We start from the raw sequence: 16,772 nt of genomic DNA on the forward strand, positions 1-16,772 counted from the left end.
ATGTCTATGTTTCTCAAGATATACTAGCCTGGGAATCTGATGACTGCCCTTTTCTACTTCATGGAATGAGGCTGGTTATCTAAAACCAGAGCAGAGCACTCTGACTCTGAGTTTAGAAAATATTTATTAAAGTGAATTCCACTCCACAGAAGAAATTATTGTTGTTGTTGTTCAGTCATTTCAGTCATTGTCCAACTCTTTGTTGACCCTATTTTGGATTTTCTTGGCAAAAATACTAGAGTGGTTTGCCATTTTCTTCTCTAGCTCATTTTACAGATGAAGAAACTAAGGCAGAATTGAATGACTGCCTAGGGTCATACAGTGTCTGTGATAATATTTGAACATGGGAAAATGGGTCTTCCCAATTTCTTACCCAGCATTCTATCCACTGTGCCCTAACTGCCCCTCTTAGAAGGAAAACACACTAATAGATGCTCAACAAATGGCTGCTGTGAACTGAATAGGTTGGAAGGGGGCCATTTTTTTTAACAAAAAGGAGTTTTTTTCAATAATATATCAATAAGTATACAATGCTGATTAGAGATTCCTCTCAGTCCCCAAATTTGTTATAGTGGTATTAGTCAATCAGAGAATTATGGTGATGCTCTTCAGTGAAAATTTCATCAATCCTCAGGAGCCCTGACTCTTTATAGGCTAGACCTATATCTTCAGACAGTAAGGAAGACAAGGCAGCCTTCTTCCAAGGGGGCTAATTTCTATAGCCATACTGCAGTTCCAACCTCACCTGGGGGTTTCTTTACTGGATCATCTATTAAATTTGTGCCCAGGAGCTGTTGAATCTGTTGTTCTCTGTACATAGGAATCTCAATGTTTTCCTAGATTTACTTGACCACGAATAGATTGTCTGTCCCCACCCACCTTAATTTACTTATGACAAAAGTTGTTTGTTTGTTTGTTTTTCAGAACAAACTCTAAAAGCAACTAAAAGGAAAATAAGCAAGTTTTATTCAAAATAAAAAGGGAATAATTAACAGGGAAGGCACTAGAATTAGGATGGTTGTGGAATGCTTCAAGTAAAAGATGAGATTCCAGTTAGGACTTAAAGGAAGCCATGGGGATCAGTCGTTGGAGTGAAGGAGGGAAAACATTTCAGGTTTGGAAGAGAATCAGAAAAAATGCCAGAACCCAAGAAATATGAAGTGGAACAACAAGGAAGCCAGTGTCACTGGTTCAAAAAATATGTGTTGGGAAGTAAAGTACAAGAAAACTAGAAAAGTAGGAGTGGGCTAGTTTTTTGTATTTGATCAATAGCCACAGACTAAGGAGGTGACATGGTCAGACTTGTGCTTTAAGAAAATTAGGATCATTTTAGTGGCTGAATGGAAGCTGGATTGGAGTGGAGAGATACTTGGGACAGGGCGACCCACCAACAGTCTATTACAATAGCCCAGACATGAGGTGATGAGGACCTGCATCCAAGTGGTTGCAGTGTCAGAGGAGAGAATGGGGCATTTAGAAGAGATGTTGCAAGAGTGAAAATGATGGGCCTTGGCTGGCAACAGATTGGATTAGGGGAAGAGTGGTGGGGTGGTGAGAGATATGTGACATGTGAAAATTATATGAAATTTAATTTTCATTGTTCATAAATAAAGTTTTATGGGAACACAGCCATGCACATTTGTGGTGTATCATCGATGGCTGTTTTGGTGCTACAATGGCAGAGATGAGTTGTGAAAGAGACCATATGTGGTGCTCTTATCCCTTTGTACTGATGCTTGGTGCACCACAAATCACAGTGATTAAGTTATAACTCCATGGTTTGGAGCTATGCCCAAAGGATTATAAAACTGCATACCTTTTGACCCATTACTAGGTTCATATCCTAAAGAGATCAAAGAAAAAGGAAAAGGAACTACATATATAAAATTCTGTATAGCAGGATTTTTTTTTTGGTGGTGGCAGAGAATTGAGAATTAAGGAGATGCCCATCAATTGAGGGACAGCTAAATATGATTATGATTGTGATCAAATAACTATTATGGTATAAGAAAAGATGAGGGGAATGGTTTCAGAAAAAAAAACCCTGGAAAAACTTTTATGAATCTATGCAAAGTGAAGTGAGCAGAACCAGAACTTTGTAAAAAGTAACAGCAATATTGTGAGGATGATCAGCTGTGAAAGACTTAGCTACTCTAATCAATACTGAAAGACTTATGAAGAAAAATGCTGTCAACCTGTAAGGAGAGAGGTATATATTTTTTCACTTTTTTTTTTCCTTTTGGCAACATGGCTAATATAGAAATATGTTTTGCATGATTTTACAAGTATAATTGATACCATATTACTTGTTTTCTTTCTTCTTCTTTTGTAATCCCTTACCTCCATCTTGGAATCAATACAGTATATTGGTTCCAAGGCAGAAGAGTGGTAAGGGGCAGGCAATGGGGGTTAAGTGACTTGTCCAGGGTCACACAGTTAGGAAGTTTCTGAGGCCAGATTAGAATGTAGGACCTCCCATCTCTAGGCCTGGCTCTCAATTCACTAAGCCACTGAGCCACTCAGCTATTCCCTGCTTATTTTCTTAATGGGTAGTGGAAGGACTGGAAGGAAGGAGAGGATTTAGAATTCCAAATTGTTTAAATTTAAAATAATAATTAAAATAGTCTATTCTCAAGGAGCTCGCAAATTAATGGGGGAGACAAATGAGATATATACAGGCTAAATTGGAAATAATCAACAGAGGGAAGGCATCAGATAAGGTTTCCTGTAGAAGATGACATTTTAGCTAGAAATCCAAGAAGACCAGGAGACCAGGAAGTACAAATAAGGAGGGAAAGAGTTCTAGGCATTGGAGTCAGTGAAAATGTCAGAAGTGAAAGATGGAGTATCTTGTTGGAGGAACTTAAAGGAGGCCAATGACATTGAATTGTAGAATCAGAAAGGGAGTGGTAGTGGCAGGGTCTCTGAATGCCAGAGGATTGTATATTTGATCCTTGATAAGGAACCCCAGAACTTTATTGAATAGAGGGGTGATATGGACAAACTGGGCTTTAGGAAGATCTCTCTGATAGCTGACCAGAGAGGACAGGCTGGAGTGAGGAGAGTCTTGAGACAGAATCCAACCAGAAGACCATTGCCGGGGTCCTAGCCTGAGGTCATGAGGGCCTGGACCAGGGTGGTGGAGAGAAAGGGATGACTGTATGAGATGTCTTAAAAGTAAAATGACAAGCCTTGGAAACAGATTGGATTTGGGCAGTGCCCATCAAGCTTTAAATTTAAATGTGAGCTCATTAAGAGCCTATAAACATTACTGTTTGTCTTAACAAGCTTCATTAGGACTGTGAAGAGTTAGGAAAACTCTTGGAGAAATATCGTTGTTTTCTCTCTGTAAATTAATTGTCAGAAAGCATTGCATTCATTCTCCAAACTATTCCTTGCTCAGTTTCTCAGGGACTCTCAGAGTTCAGGTTGGTCAACAGGCCTGGGAGCCTCCAGGCCTTTAGCCAATATAAATGTTGGTCTTCAACTATTTTCTCTCCCTTTGGAATTAGGCAAAGTAGGACTGGGGGATAGGCTAATTTGCATTGTTTCTGCTGCAAGACCTAAGCATTCAGTGAAGCTGGCTGGTTTTTTTTTTTTTCCAAACAAATCAGTAGGCAAGTGTATAAACCACTTCTGTAAGTTGAAACTGTGCAGAAGGCTCTGGACTTTTTATTTGTTAGAACCAAGCCTTTCCACTGAAAGTATTTGCATACTTTGGGGGTTGGGAGAAGAAGGGAAAAGAGGTGTTACTCTGCACCTGGGGAAGCAGCTGCACCTTTCACCCTAGACAGCCTGGATGATAGGTCTCTCCCTCGAGTTTATATGTAAGTATATCTATCATTTCATATTGTCTGTGAAAGTATAGCCGGTTGTTATCATTCTTGGAAAAACAAGTTTATCGGTAATCTCATTGTTCCAAAATACCAGGAGCTGTCATTCACCAATGGGATCCTAATTTCATTACCAGGACTGATGCATATTCAAGTCTACCCTTTTTGTTAAAGGAGTGATTATGTTGGGAGTAGCTGTTAAACAACTTATTTTTAATACACGTATTTATACATATAATACACATGTTTAGTTTTACTAGTTTTACATGATTTAAAAATCATATTAAATTGAGCAGTGAAGGTATCAACTGATAAAGAGAATGAGATTCACACATTTTAAAAGAGGGGGAAGATAGGTAGCACAGTGAATAGACCACCAAGCCTAGAGTTGGGAAGTCCTGGGTCCAAATCTGACCTCAGACACTTCCTAGTTGTGTGATCCTGAGCCAGTCACTTAACCCCAACTGCCTTGCCCTTACCACTCCTCTGCCTTGGAACTGATGCTTAGAATCAATTCTAAGATAGAGGTGTAGGTTCAAAAATAAAAAAGAAGCTGTGTGACAAATTGTAAAGAAAAATGCACTTGCTTCTTGCCTTAAATAAGGCAGTTAGATTATTTGATCTCTAAGGTAGCTTTCAGCAGTAATGGCCTATGTACAAAGGTCCTTTCCAGCTCCAGTACTTTCTGTTCTGTGGGCTCTTCTAGTTCTGACAGTCTGTGTTCTAAAATCCTTGCTAGTTTTGTGTGTGTGAGAGAGACAGACAGAGACAGAGAGACAGAGACAGAGAGAGACAGAGAGACAGAGACAGAGAGACAGACACAGAGAGACAGACACAGAGAGAGAGAGACAGAGAGACAGACACAGAGAGAGAGAGACAGAGAGACACAGAGAGACAGACACAGAGAGACACAGACAGAGAGACAGAGACAGAGAGAGACAGAGAGGCAGAGACAGAGAGACAGCGAGAGAGACAGAGACAGAGAGATAGAGAGAGACACACAGAGAGAAAGAGAGAGACACACAGACAGACAGACAGACAGACAGACAGACAGGCAGACAGAGACAGAGAGAGACAGAGAGAGAGTGTGTTAACAGAAGCCCACATAAAACTTCCTGAAAGCAGCATGAGTTGAGGAGTGGTCTTGGGGGAACAGTAAGGGGAACAAACTTGTTTGGTGAAACTTTCCAGAAGCAAAACAACTGCTCACTTGAAACACAGAGATTTATCATCCAAATCCATGCAGATTGCCAGGGCTATAAATAGTTTGAACTGCAAGTAAACAGTTTCTTTCCCCCTTAGCTGCTGCTAGCAGCCCATTGTTCAGGAGCCTTAGTAACTGAGCCAAGGAAGCAGCATTTGAGCCCAAACTTGGTCTCCCTCCTCTGCATAGGAATCAAGCTCCTTCCCTGGTTGGGGAAAATGTCAAGAATTTGACAAGGTTGCAGCGGGGCATTTGTGACCTGGAACAAAATTGGGCTGCTTCGCCCAGCCTTTTCTTCCTTCTTTTACACCAGTGCCAACTCTTGCCTGTTGTTACAGAACCGTTTAGATCACAAATTTTATAGATACTATAAAAAGACAGAAACACATGGCTAATTACTGAGAGGCATATTCCATTGCCACACACTCCCTCTTTTCAAGGCAAAAGTGCACATGGCCACTTCCTGAGAAGAGGGAGTCATTTGATTTCAGGGTTGCCCTTAGTAGATCACCGAACACACTCCAGCTGCCTCCTTCACAGGAGAAATTTTCTGCAAGTTGTAGACATTTAAAAAACCTCTTGAATAAGCCAAGCAAAATGTTGCCTTGAGAACAGTTTTGGACATTCCATAGTTTATTTTTAAAATTTCCTTTTGGAAAAAAAAAATCAAAGCCTCCTACATATTTTTCCACTTCTGTTGCTTTCATTTGTAAGAGTCCATTATATTGAGCAATCATAAGTAAGTAGGTTCTGAAGAAACAGTGGTTTAGAATAAAAGATAGGGTGGTACAGTGGAAGAGGACTGGATTTTTAGTCAGAGGACCTAGGTTTGAATCCTGCCTGGGCTAATTAACTGTATGTGTCACATGACCTTGAACAAGTGACTTCATTTCTCTAGGTCTCCGTTTCATCCTCTTTAGGGCTAGGGGGAGGCCTGGCAAGGGGCAGAGAGGTTAGTGAGTCTCTTAAACCTAGAAAGAGCATGAGAATAGGCCACAGCCTTAAGTAAGAGAGTTCTCCAGTCAATACAGAAAAATGTCTTGGGCACTTCAGTAATGTTGTTTTTTTGGGAGAAACTGGTGTGTGTCCTATCATCATCAAAAATGGTTTGGTTTAAAAGTCTTAGTTTTTTAATTGTAGTATTTATTGATATGGACATACAGATCCAGGGAAGGAAAAGGGAAAGAGGAATGACAGGAGCAAAAATATCTAGATTATATTTCAAGTTTGTTTTGTTGTTGTTGTTGTTGTTTTGCTAACCAGCTAGATAGGAACCTATTATAACAGTGGCCAAAATCCTGGATAAAGTGCTGGGACACCTGGCTTCCAGGCCCAGCTCTGCCGTTGACTAGCTTGATGTGTCATGTCGGGGAAGGCCCTGCCTGGCTTGGTACATCACGTTTTTCCTCGGCTCCCTTCTAAATCTTCATGCTGATGATCCTGTATATGATGAATGCTTTGCCTCAGATTTCTTCATCCAAAAAACATAGCTATGGATAATAGTTATTGTGGAGTGATCCAGAGAACTCCAGACTTGAAGTCAGAGGCCCAGGTTTGAATCCTGGCTCTGCTACTTAGGATCTCTGTGACCTTGGGCAAGTGAGCCCTTTAATATCTCCAGGCTACATTTTCCTCCTCCGTAAAAGGAAAACCACCTTGTCCAGTTTACCTCATAGCCTATAAACAAAGCATATTAAAAAAATGGCAAGAAGTTTTCATGTATATTAAATCATTTGGCCCTTAAAAAGTACTAGAACATGGCCGAACAGGTAATAAAAATCTTCCCATTAAATTTCTCTGGCAAGGGTTTGCTAATCAAGATATAGAAGCAATGAACAAATATATAAAAGACTAATAGTCATTTATTTAATGGCCAATGGTCAAAGGTTATGAACAGTACTCAAAAGAACTGCAAGATGAAAACTGTGTATTCACAACCACATGGAAAAATGCTCAAAATCACTAAAAAGAAGGGAAATGTACATCAAAATAACCCTAAGATTTTACCTACAAACCGGCAAAAATAACAAAATAAACAAACAAACAAAAAGGCAGTCAATGCTGGAGAGGTTGTGGGAAAATGGGCATATATCAATATTGTTGGTGAGGCTGTGAAATGGTATTAGAAAGCAATGTGGAGTTATGCAAATAGTGACAAAAATGTCCATGTCCTTAGAACTGGAGACTCCATTACTGGGCTTATACCCTTTTGATATGGAAAGAAAGGCCTAATATACAGTATTATAAAATATTTATAATAGTATATTTTGTGATAACTAAGAACTAGAAGCAAAGTAGATGCTCATCAATTGAGAAATCAGTACAAATTATGGTACATTGAAGTAATGGAATATTACTGTGCTGTAAGAAATGAGGTACATGATGAATACAGAGCAGCATGGGAAGATATGAACTGTTGTAGAATGAAGTAAGCAGAGCCACATATAGATATAGATATAGATATATAGATATAGATATAGATATACATGCAGTAACTACAGTAATGTAAATAGAAAAAACAATGTCACACCAAAAATCAAAAGTAAATAAAGCAAAATTGTAAAGATTAAGAGGAATTAAAATAGAGGCATATGAGAAGACACCTCCAATCCTTTGCGAAGGTGAGAAGTCCACAGGTGTCATACATTGCACATGTTTTGTATTGATGTGTTATGCTGACTTTTTTTTAATCATCTCTAAAAAAAATAATATTTGTCATATGGGATGGCTCCCGGAAAAGAAGGAAAGGGAGGGATACATAGAGTACTTGGATTTAAGAAACAGAAAATATAGAAAATCTTTTTTAAGTATGCCCCTAGTTCCAGCAATACTACTGTTGGATCTGTTTCCCCTGGAGATTTAGGGGAAAGGAGAACCTATATGGTCCAAAATATCTATAGCAGCTCTCTTTGTGGTGACTAAGAACTAGAAATGGAGATGTTCATCAATCAGGGAATGGCTGAGCAAGTTATGGTGTATGATTGGGATGGAATACTACTGTGTTGTAAGAAATGATGAATAGATTAATTAAAAAAAAAAACCTTAGAAACCTATATGAAATAACAAAGAGTTAAACAAGTAGAACTGAGAGAATATTATATATAGCTATAGAATTAAGATTTGAAGAATAATTTGTGAATGTCCATCTCCAGAGAAAGAACCAATAAATAGAAATATGAAAGACATAATTTATATATACGTATTTTTTGTCAAGTGATCCTTTCTATGATGCATGTAGGGGAGGGAGGGAGATACCTGGGAATTTTGATGTAATTAGTAAACAAATTAATTTAAATAGCCATTTTTTAAAAATCCACTTGAAGTATAAGTAGTACAAGTTATATTCTCTGCATTTTACAAATAAGGAGACTGAGGCCCTGAGACAGGAAGTCATTTGCTCAAGGTTACATAAAGTAGGCCTCAAACAGGCCAGCAAACCCAGTTCTGCTGACCCTGGATCTAGTGGTCTTTGCATTGGTACCACACAGAGAGGGTTATAAAGAACCAGATAGTACTTGGAAGACCAAGTCAGTTTAGTGCTGGAGTTTTCTTTTTACAAATTAGTTTATATCTGAAGAACAGTTTTCTCTGCTAGATAAGTTTTACAAATGAAGGGTTGTAAAAGAAGAAAATGATCGCTTTGTGTTTGTGTGTATGTTTCTTAATTCTGGTTGTGCTGATGCATGACTCAGAGCAAAGAAAATAATTCAGTCAACTGACCTGTCTGGAAACTTTTTGTTTCCTGAAGCCCATTTAGGCTGTTGGAATGAAGGCATATTCTACCAATTACAGCATGAATTCAGGCCCTTTAAGTTGAATGTACCTTCCAATGATGCTCAAAAGAATTTTGCTCCAATAGTGTCTTCAGTTTATTCAGTGCCTCTTTCCAGAGATAACAAAGCTTTTGATTTCTTGGATATTGTACGTTCTCACAACCTCCTTAGGACATAGGAAGGGAATATGTGATGGTGTTCTCACTTTATGGGTGGTAAAATTGATTCAGAAAGAGATATTGAATCATAGATTTCTGCGTTTTGTTAGAGCTGAGAATTTCCCTTTGTAATATGGAATATCTAAACTGGGAAAGGTCTTAGAGCTCATCTAACCTAATCCTCTCATTTTACAGATTTGAAAATTGTGCCCCCCAAAAGGAAAGTGACTTGCCCACAATTGACCAATAAATTTGGGACAAAGTGGGATGAGATCCAGCCAGCCCAGTATTATCTTCAGAAGTCCTATAGTCCTTCCTGGTGTGAACCTGGAAAGTTAGCTATCATCCATCAGTTTGTGCTGTTCAACCATTTTGAAATCCATTTCTCTTTTCATTTCTAAAAACTTTTTTAGACTGAATCATGCCTTGTGGGAGACATTGTGATATGATCTAGGAGTCAGTTATTTGGCCCAAATCTCATCTGTGTGAAATCCTGGGGCTGAGTCTCAGTTCCCTCATTTGTAAAGAGGATTACAATTACCTACCTACTTCATATAATTGTGTTAAGCATGAGTGGCTGGTGTCTAGTATCATTCTCTGCCTAGTATATGGGCTCATTACATGTTCATTAATGCACTTTTGTGGGAAACCAAACAACTTCATCAACTTGTCAGGAAGAAGGCAATGGGGAAAATACCTCATCCCAAGGAAGATAATTGAATGCTCCAAAGGAAACACGATAAACTAGTCATCAGGCAATAAGAGACAAAGGGCAGGGATTCCTGGATTCCCGGGCGAATGAATTGTGGATAGGAAACCTTTGGTCACTGACGCAGCAGTGCTGAAAATGGAAGGAAGGATGTCAGACATATGTGGCCAGCCTGGGATGAAGTTACAGCACCGAGCTCATTGTCCTGAGGAAACAGATCTCTGCTGTGAACTTCAAGGTGGAAGCTGGGCAAATGACTGGTTGACATCATCAGGCTGAGCATTGCATTACAGCAAATGGGGACTTGCTTGGCAAGCTACGTGGGAAACTCCCACTAAACCCTCGAAGTGCATTTCATTTAGGAGATAGAAGAGGAAGAAAGCTCTCTAACGGCACCATCTACTGCAGCCAATCTGTCCTGGTTCTTTTGCTGACAGGCTGGCAACTGGCATTCCTTGGTTTATGTGCCTACTTCTCAACTGGTAACTCCCGGGGCCCAGAGAGTTTCATTATTCTGTAAGCTGTTTTTAAAAAGGTGATATGTGTGTGTGTGTCTGTGTGTGTGTGTTTACCCCAAAAATGATGGTTTTACCTGAAACTTCTTAAGGCTATTGTGACCTCTAGATGTGTCCTGTCGTGTTTTGTCTAAAGAACATGGGAATTTAATTTGGGAATGCTAATAAGTTTTATAAAGTTATTTGATTATGCTATAACTATCTGACCTTGGTAGAAAGAATATTGGTCTGAGATATTGGGTTCTAATTCTTGCTCTGCCACTACTAGATGGATTGGCTGTGTGACATTAGCAAAGTTACTTTAACTTTTCAGACTAATGTTTCCTCATCTGTAAATTGAGAAATGCTTGTATTTGTAGGTTTTGTTTGTTTGTTTTTAAGCTTGTAATCTGTTTCTTTAGGTTCCTTCCAACTCTGACAGTCTATGTTCTGAGGACCCTTCCAGTGCCGATACTTTCTTTTCTGGGGTTCTTTGCAAATCAAACATTTTATGGTTCTAAGAACAAATGTAGAAGTACATGGCAAAAACACTGTAGACCTCATTTACTTTTGCCACAGGGTATTTTTCCCCCTACATTTTGGAATTTGCTATTTATTTTTGGCAAATAAACTGAGCATGTAAGCTCATGAATGGTTTGCTTTTCAGTACCTGTTCAGCTGTATAAATATAAGGAGCCACTTTGGTGCTGAAAAGGAGGTTTGCAATCATTGTTGCTATAGAGCTTGGGCAGAATCACAGTGAGTTATAGATACCAGGGGTGGAGTTGGGGGGGGAGGGAGGGAGGATTGGATGAATAATATATCTTAGTATGTTGGGTTTCCCATTCAGCCTCCCTAAAAAGTAGTTTAACTATATTTCAAAAGTTTTACCATTGAAAAGGCAAAAACTTGAGCCAGAACTGACATAAGCTTATGTCAGAACTTGAAAGAAATCGAGCCATAGGGAATAAAATATTTCTGGTCCCTGAGGGACTCTGTACTGTTTAAACTGACACAGATCCTGGGAACAAGTTTCTAGGAGTTTTTCATGTTTCATATGAGCATGTATGTAATTTTTTTGTTTGTTTTTTTAAATCCTTACTTTCTATCTTGGTAACAACTCTAATACAGCAGGACAAGAGCTAGGTAAATGTGTTAAGTGACTTTCCCAGGGCCACAGAGCTAAGAAATATTTGAGGCCAAATCTGAACCCAGGTCCTCCCAATTCCAGGCCTGCAACTCTAGCTACTTTGCCATCTAGCTACTACCCCTATGTATGTGGTTCTTAAAAAGTGAGGAAGAAAGCATATATCAAATAAGATTTCAGGATCTTGACTTGGAAGGGACTTTCAAATTCATCTAATCCAATCTCTTCATTTTATAGTCAAGGAATCTGAGGCCCAGAGAGGTTAAGTGATTGCCCAAATTCTTTTTGCCAATAAGTAGCAGAATCAGAATCAGGTAACTAGGTTTCACAGTGGGTAGAGTGTTAAGCCTATAGTCAGGAAGACTCATCTTCCTGAGTTCAAGTCTGACCTCATTCATTTTCTAGCAGGGGACCCTGGGCAAGTCACTTTACCCTGTTTGCCTTAGTGTCTAAAGGCATTAGACAAAAATGCCCTTGTCATTTGAGCTGGAAAAGAAAATGGCAAACCACTCCAGTATATTTGCCAAGAAAACCCCAAAATGGTACCACAGAATTGGACACAACTAAAAACACTGAACAACAACAAACAGAATCAGAATTCAAACCTAGATCCTTCAACTCTATACCCAGTGAATTTTTCATTATATCTGAATATCTATTTAAAATGTGAATTGTATGTGTGTTTGGGTGGAGAAAGAATTATCCCAATTCAAGGTATCATAATAATAAATAAAAGTGAAATCCTCAAGTGCCTTCGCGGCATATCCAGCCGACCGCTTTAGGAAGCACAAGCTCCAGTTTCTGATGCTGTAAAATGAACAGTGTTAGATGACCTCTAATGGCTCTTCTAGATCTAATTTTCCGGGCTGTTCTTGTGCTCTGTTATCTTATCTAACTCTGAGGTTCTAGGTATACCTGACTGGTTACTAGACACAAACAATGATGACCTCTCCATGGATCATTTTTATTTCTCCACATAGGGTTAAATTGATCAGTGCTGGACTTGAGGAAAGACCCAAGCCCAAGGCATAAATCAGTGGAATTTGGAGATTTCATAGCATTGTAGATCCTTTACTTGTTTGAGTCAGTTTAGTAAATAAAGTCTGGGATATGTTTTGTTGGCTCATCAGGAGAAAATTGTCTTTATTTTACTAGTAAATAATTAACCCTTATGGTCCTGTTATAACTGAATGGAAAATTATTTACTTCTAATAAAGAACTATAGGAATATAAGCTTTTATTAATGTTATATCAGATACAGTAATATGTACTGGCTCATATTTCTATAGTTCTTTTTGGTTGATAAAGTATTTTTTCATAACTCAGTGAAACAGATAACATAAGCATTATTTTCTCCATTTTACATTTGAGGAAACCAAGGCCCAGAGAGTGATTTGCCCAAGGGCACAGAGCTAAAAAATTGTAAAGTTGTAGAGTCTTGAAGATGGGGGAAAAGAGCAAAGATCAGAAATTGTCTAGAACTGGAAGGAACCTTAGAAATTATCTAATTCTAATTTTCTCTGACCCCCTGTCCCACACCCTGTTTCTGGTCTACTCTGTCACTCATGTGCTTTATTCTTTTCACTGTAAACCCTTCTCCCCCTCTCCCTCCAATCTGTCTCATATGTCACTATCACTACAGACCTGTAGACACAAGTACCGTACTTACATACAGATTTATAGCATACAAAAGCCTCAAAGAGAATAATAATCCCAGTGTTCAGCAGTCAACTGCCCTGCTGTAAACAGTGATCAACCTCAAGGTGGAGTTTATTTGAGTAAACTGAAGTCATCTCTGAACTCGATGATGCCATTGCTGCTCTGGGCTGGAGAAGGCCTGGAAATGCTAGAGTCGCCATCACAGACCAGGATTTAGAGACTCGATAGTACCGTGTTTGAGGACTGAGGCCAGTGTGGTAAAGCTGGGCCCAAAGCAGAAGTAGCTTCCACCCCCCGAGCCTGGAGAGACGTTGCTGACAGTATTTAGGGAAGCAGCTAACAGGTGTTACTTCCTGTACACTGTAAAGAAATGGATTCACTGGCCCCCAAGCTCTGCTGTTTGTGCTTGAATGAGAGGTCAGAAGTGATACCAGGCTGGAAACTGATGTGGGCAGCCTAGGACTCTTGCAAAGGTCCTTGGAATCTGAATGTGGGGCTGAGATCACTATTCCGCAGGCCTTTCAGAAAGGCCTCGGACAGTTTTTGAATATTGTTTCATCTAAGGAGAGGGAAGTGTTTTGGTAGTTACCCTCAGTAGCCACTGAAGGAAGTGATTATATTAAAGACGGGAAAGCCTCTGATCTAATACATCGGCTAGCCCTTATTGCCCTTCTGCCTTGGAGCCAGTGATTAGTATTAATTCTAAGATGGAAGATAAGAGTTTAAAAATAACTAAAGAGATGAATGGATGGATGGATGGATGGATAGACAGACAGATAACTATAATTTAATGTAATTGGTTTCTTTTGCAATCCTGTGTATTTTGTTTTATGCATTTAAAAGTATTATTGTAGGGCAGCAAAATAACTTAGTGGATAGAGTGCCAAGTTTGTAACCAGGACGTTCAAATCTGGCCTCAGCTACTTCCCAGTTGTATGATCCTGGGCAAATCACTTAATCTCGATCGGCTAGCCTATATCACTCCTCTGCCTTGGAACCAATCTTTAGTATTAATTCTAATATGGAAGATAAGGGATTAAAAAGAAATAAGCATAGAGATGAATAGATAACAATAATTTAATATAATTGGTTTCTTTTGCAATCCTGTGTATTTTATTTTATGCATTTAAAAATGTTATTGTGGGAGCAACAAGTGACTTAGTGGATAGAGTGCCAGGCTTGGAGACAGGAAGTCATGGGTTCTAATCTGGCCTCAGACACTTCCTAGCTATGTGACCCTGGGCAAGTCACTTAACCCACCATTGCCTAGCCCTTACCACTCTTCTGCCTTAGAACCAATACCCAGTACTGATTCTAAGACAGAAGATAAGGATTTAAAACAAACAAATAAATAAAAAATAAAACAAAGTATGGGTTTAAAATTATTCTGAGAAAGATTCCATAGGCCTTCAAAGGGGTCCATGACACACACAGGGTATAGAACTCTTGCAGTGAACCTTTAAGGCTCCTTTCAACTCTCAACTCTATAACCGTCTGATCATGAGGAAATAAGGTCATTTTTCCTCACAAAAAGGCTGGGGAGTTCTGCACCAGAAATATTTGAAATTCTAGGCAATTTAGGGGAATGGAATGAAAATATGGCACAAAACAATCAATAGATCTTTGATCTAACCATGGTTCAAATTTCATCCTAGTTTGGGCTACATGTTGGCAGTTGCTGAAAACTACTCATATTTGGTACAATTGGATACATGGCATAGTGGAAAATACACTGTACTTCAGCTCTTGTCCAGGCTCCCATCTCTTACTAACTCTGTAACTCCCTACCCTCTCCCTCTTTGATTCTCAGTTTCCCTGCCTATGATGGAACTGGTCTAGATAACCTTTAAGCTCTAAATCTGTATGCTGATAAACTCTGAACATGTAAATTTAGAGGAAGTAAAAGAGTTATCTAGAAGCGAATTAAGGTATCTTCCATTTGACATCCAGCGCAACTCCATTTGCTCTTCAGGTTCTCCTGTAAAATGAAAGATTAAACTAGATGACTTCTAAAGTAAGTCTCTCCCTTTCCTGAAATTCAGTACTAAGGCCCCTTCCAGTTCTAACAATAAGTCCTAAGGTATTTCCTATGTAGCATTCAATATTTTTTTCTTTTCTTTACAGGAGAGACAAACTTCCTTTGGATTTTGTTTTGTTTTGTATTGTTTACTCCCTGGATTAAACTATATTGCACCCTTTTTCCTTTCATTAAATTATGAACTACAGGGAGCAGCGAGATGGTTCAGTGAGTAGAGAGCCAAGCCTGGAGATAGTATGTTTGAATTCAAATCTGGCCACAGATACTGCCTAGCTTTATGATTCTGGGCAAGTCCCTTAAAACCAATTAATTGTCCAGCCTCTTCTGCCTTGGAATCAATATATAGTATTGATTCTAAGATGGAAGGTAAGGGTTTAAAAGAATTATGAACCACCCCATTTTATTGTTTATCCTCTTCCAAGCACTGAGAAAGACTCACTTGATTGAAAGGCTGGAGAATATACCACAACTGAAAATTACTGCTGCTGGATTGTAGCTCACCAGCAAAGCCTTACTGTCTTATGAGGAAATGCCTTTAACTGGGTTTGTAGGACAAGGGCATAGTATTGCTTCTAAGTATTGTGAAAGTGAATTCACAACATGAAAGAAGGATCACTCCCTCCCAAATGGGTTTTTACAGGGCACTAACTCAATGTTTCTAGAGTTAGACTACATAAGTTTAAGAGTAATTATATAATTCACTTCTCCTCTCAATGCCATTCATGTTTCCTTTTTAAAATGAAGAGATCTTAATCCGTGATTTCTGAGAACCCTTTCAGCCCTGACATTCCATTCTAGCATCTGTTCCAGTTCTGATATTCCATATTCTAGGATCTCTTCCGTTTCTGACATTTTTGTGACTAAAGTCCTAAGACAAGGCCCTGGGCATCTTTTTAGTTTTTAAAAAGTAAAAATTTACAATTTATCAGAAAGATAAAAGCAATAGACTTAAGTGAGGAAAGCAAAACCAACCCTCTCAGAAGGATAACTACTATATAACACAACTTTCTGACCTCTATCCCAGGCCTAGTTACACTGAATGAGCATGGATACTAAGGAGATGGTAAGGCAGTTCTGCCCAAGACTATGGTGTTTTCTTAAAACCCAGGCATCTCCTATGGAAGAATCCATTCACTCTTCCTTAGCTTAGAACTTGGAAACATTTGTCAGAGCAATGGATTAATTTATTGCTGTCTCAACTCTTTACTCTGTCATTCAAGGCCTTTCACAATCTGACACCAAGTAGCTTCCCTTCATGGTCTCTACAACCAATTCAGACCATACACTCTTCCTAACACACACTTCCCCACACCATCAAGATTTCATGTCTCTAGATCTTTGCCTTCCCTGCTTTGTAATATGTTGAAAGTTTGTCTATCTTTCAAAATCAACATGCTTGCCACATAGTGAGCCTTTAATAAATGTGTGTTGGATTTAACCACTTTTTTCAGGCATTAACTTTTTTTTTATCCTTTTGTTTCTCAGGCTGTCCAGAGTGATTAATCAAAGGCTAAAGATCTGAAGGCATGATGGGAAGAGAAAAAAACTAAACCAGGTGAGAAGTTATATACTTTCTCTCCTTATTTTTTTAAACCTTTACCTTACATCTTAAAATCAGTACTGTGTATTGGTTCCACAGCAGAAAAGTGGTAAGATCTAGGCAATGGGGGTTAAGTGACTTGCCCAGTGTCATATAGTTAGGAAGTGTCTGGGATCAGATTTGAACCCAGGACATCCTGTCTTTGGAACTGGGTGTC

The 16,772-nt window shown here is 39.0% G+C and overlaps 1 protein-coding gene across 6 annotated transcripts in view; it reads left to right on the forward strand.

Annotated features, from left to right (window-relative positions):
* Positions 1 to 16,772, forward strand: part of PKIG (cAMP-dependent protein kinase inhibitor gamma) — an 88,459-nt gene that overhangs the window by 50,239 nt on the left and 21,448 nt on the right. For 3 of the 6 annotated variants that reach the window (XM_007475815.3, XM_007475813.3, XM_056813013.1), the window contains one exon: positions 16,501 to 16,570. The gene's annotated coding sequence lies outside the window, so the exon portion shown is untranslated. Of the gene's footprint in view, positions 1 to 3,798; positions 3,828 to 10,000; positions 10,213 to 16,500; positions 16,571 to 16,772 lie in introns of those variants that run through there. The other 3 variants (XM_007475817.3, XM_007475814.3, XM_001379442.4) reach the window with 3 other exon arrangements.

Source organism: Monodelphis domestica, chromosome 1 (assembly GCF_027887165.1).
Source record: "Monodelphis domestica isolate mMonDom1 chromosome 1, mMonDom1.pri, whole genome shotgun sequence".
Lineage (NCBI taxonomy): Eukaryota > Metazoa > Chordata > Mammalia > Didelphimorphia > Didelphidae > Monodelphis > Monodelphis domestica.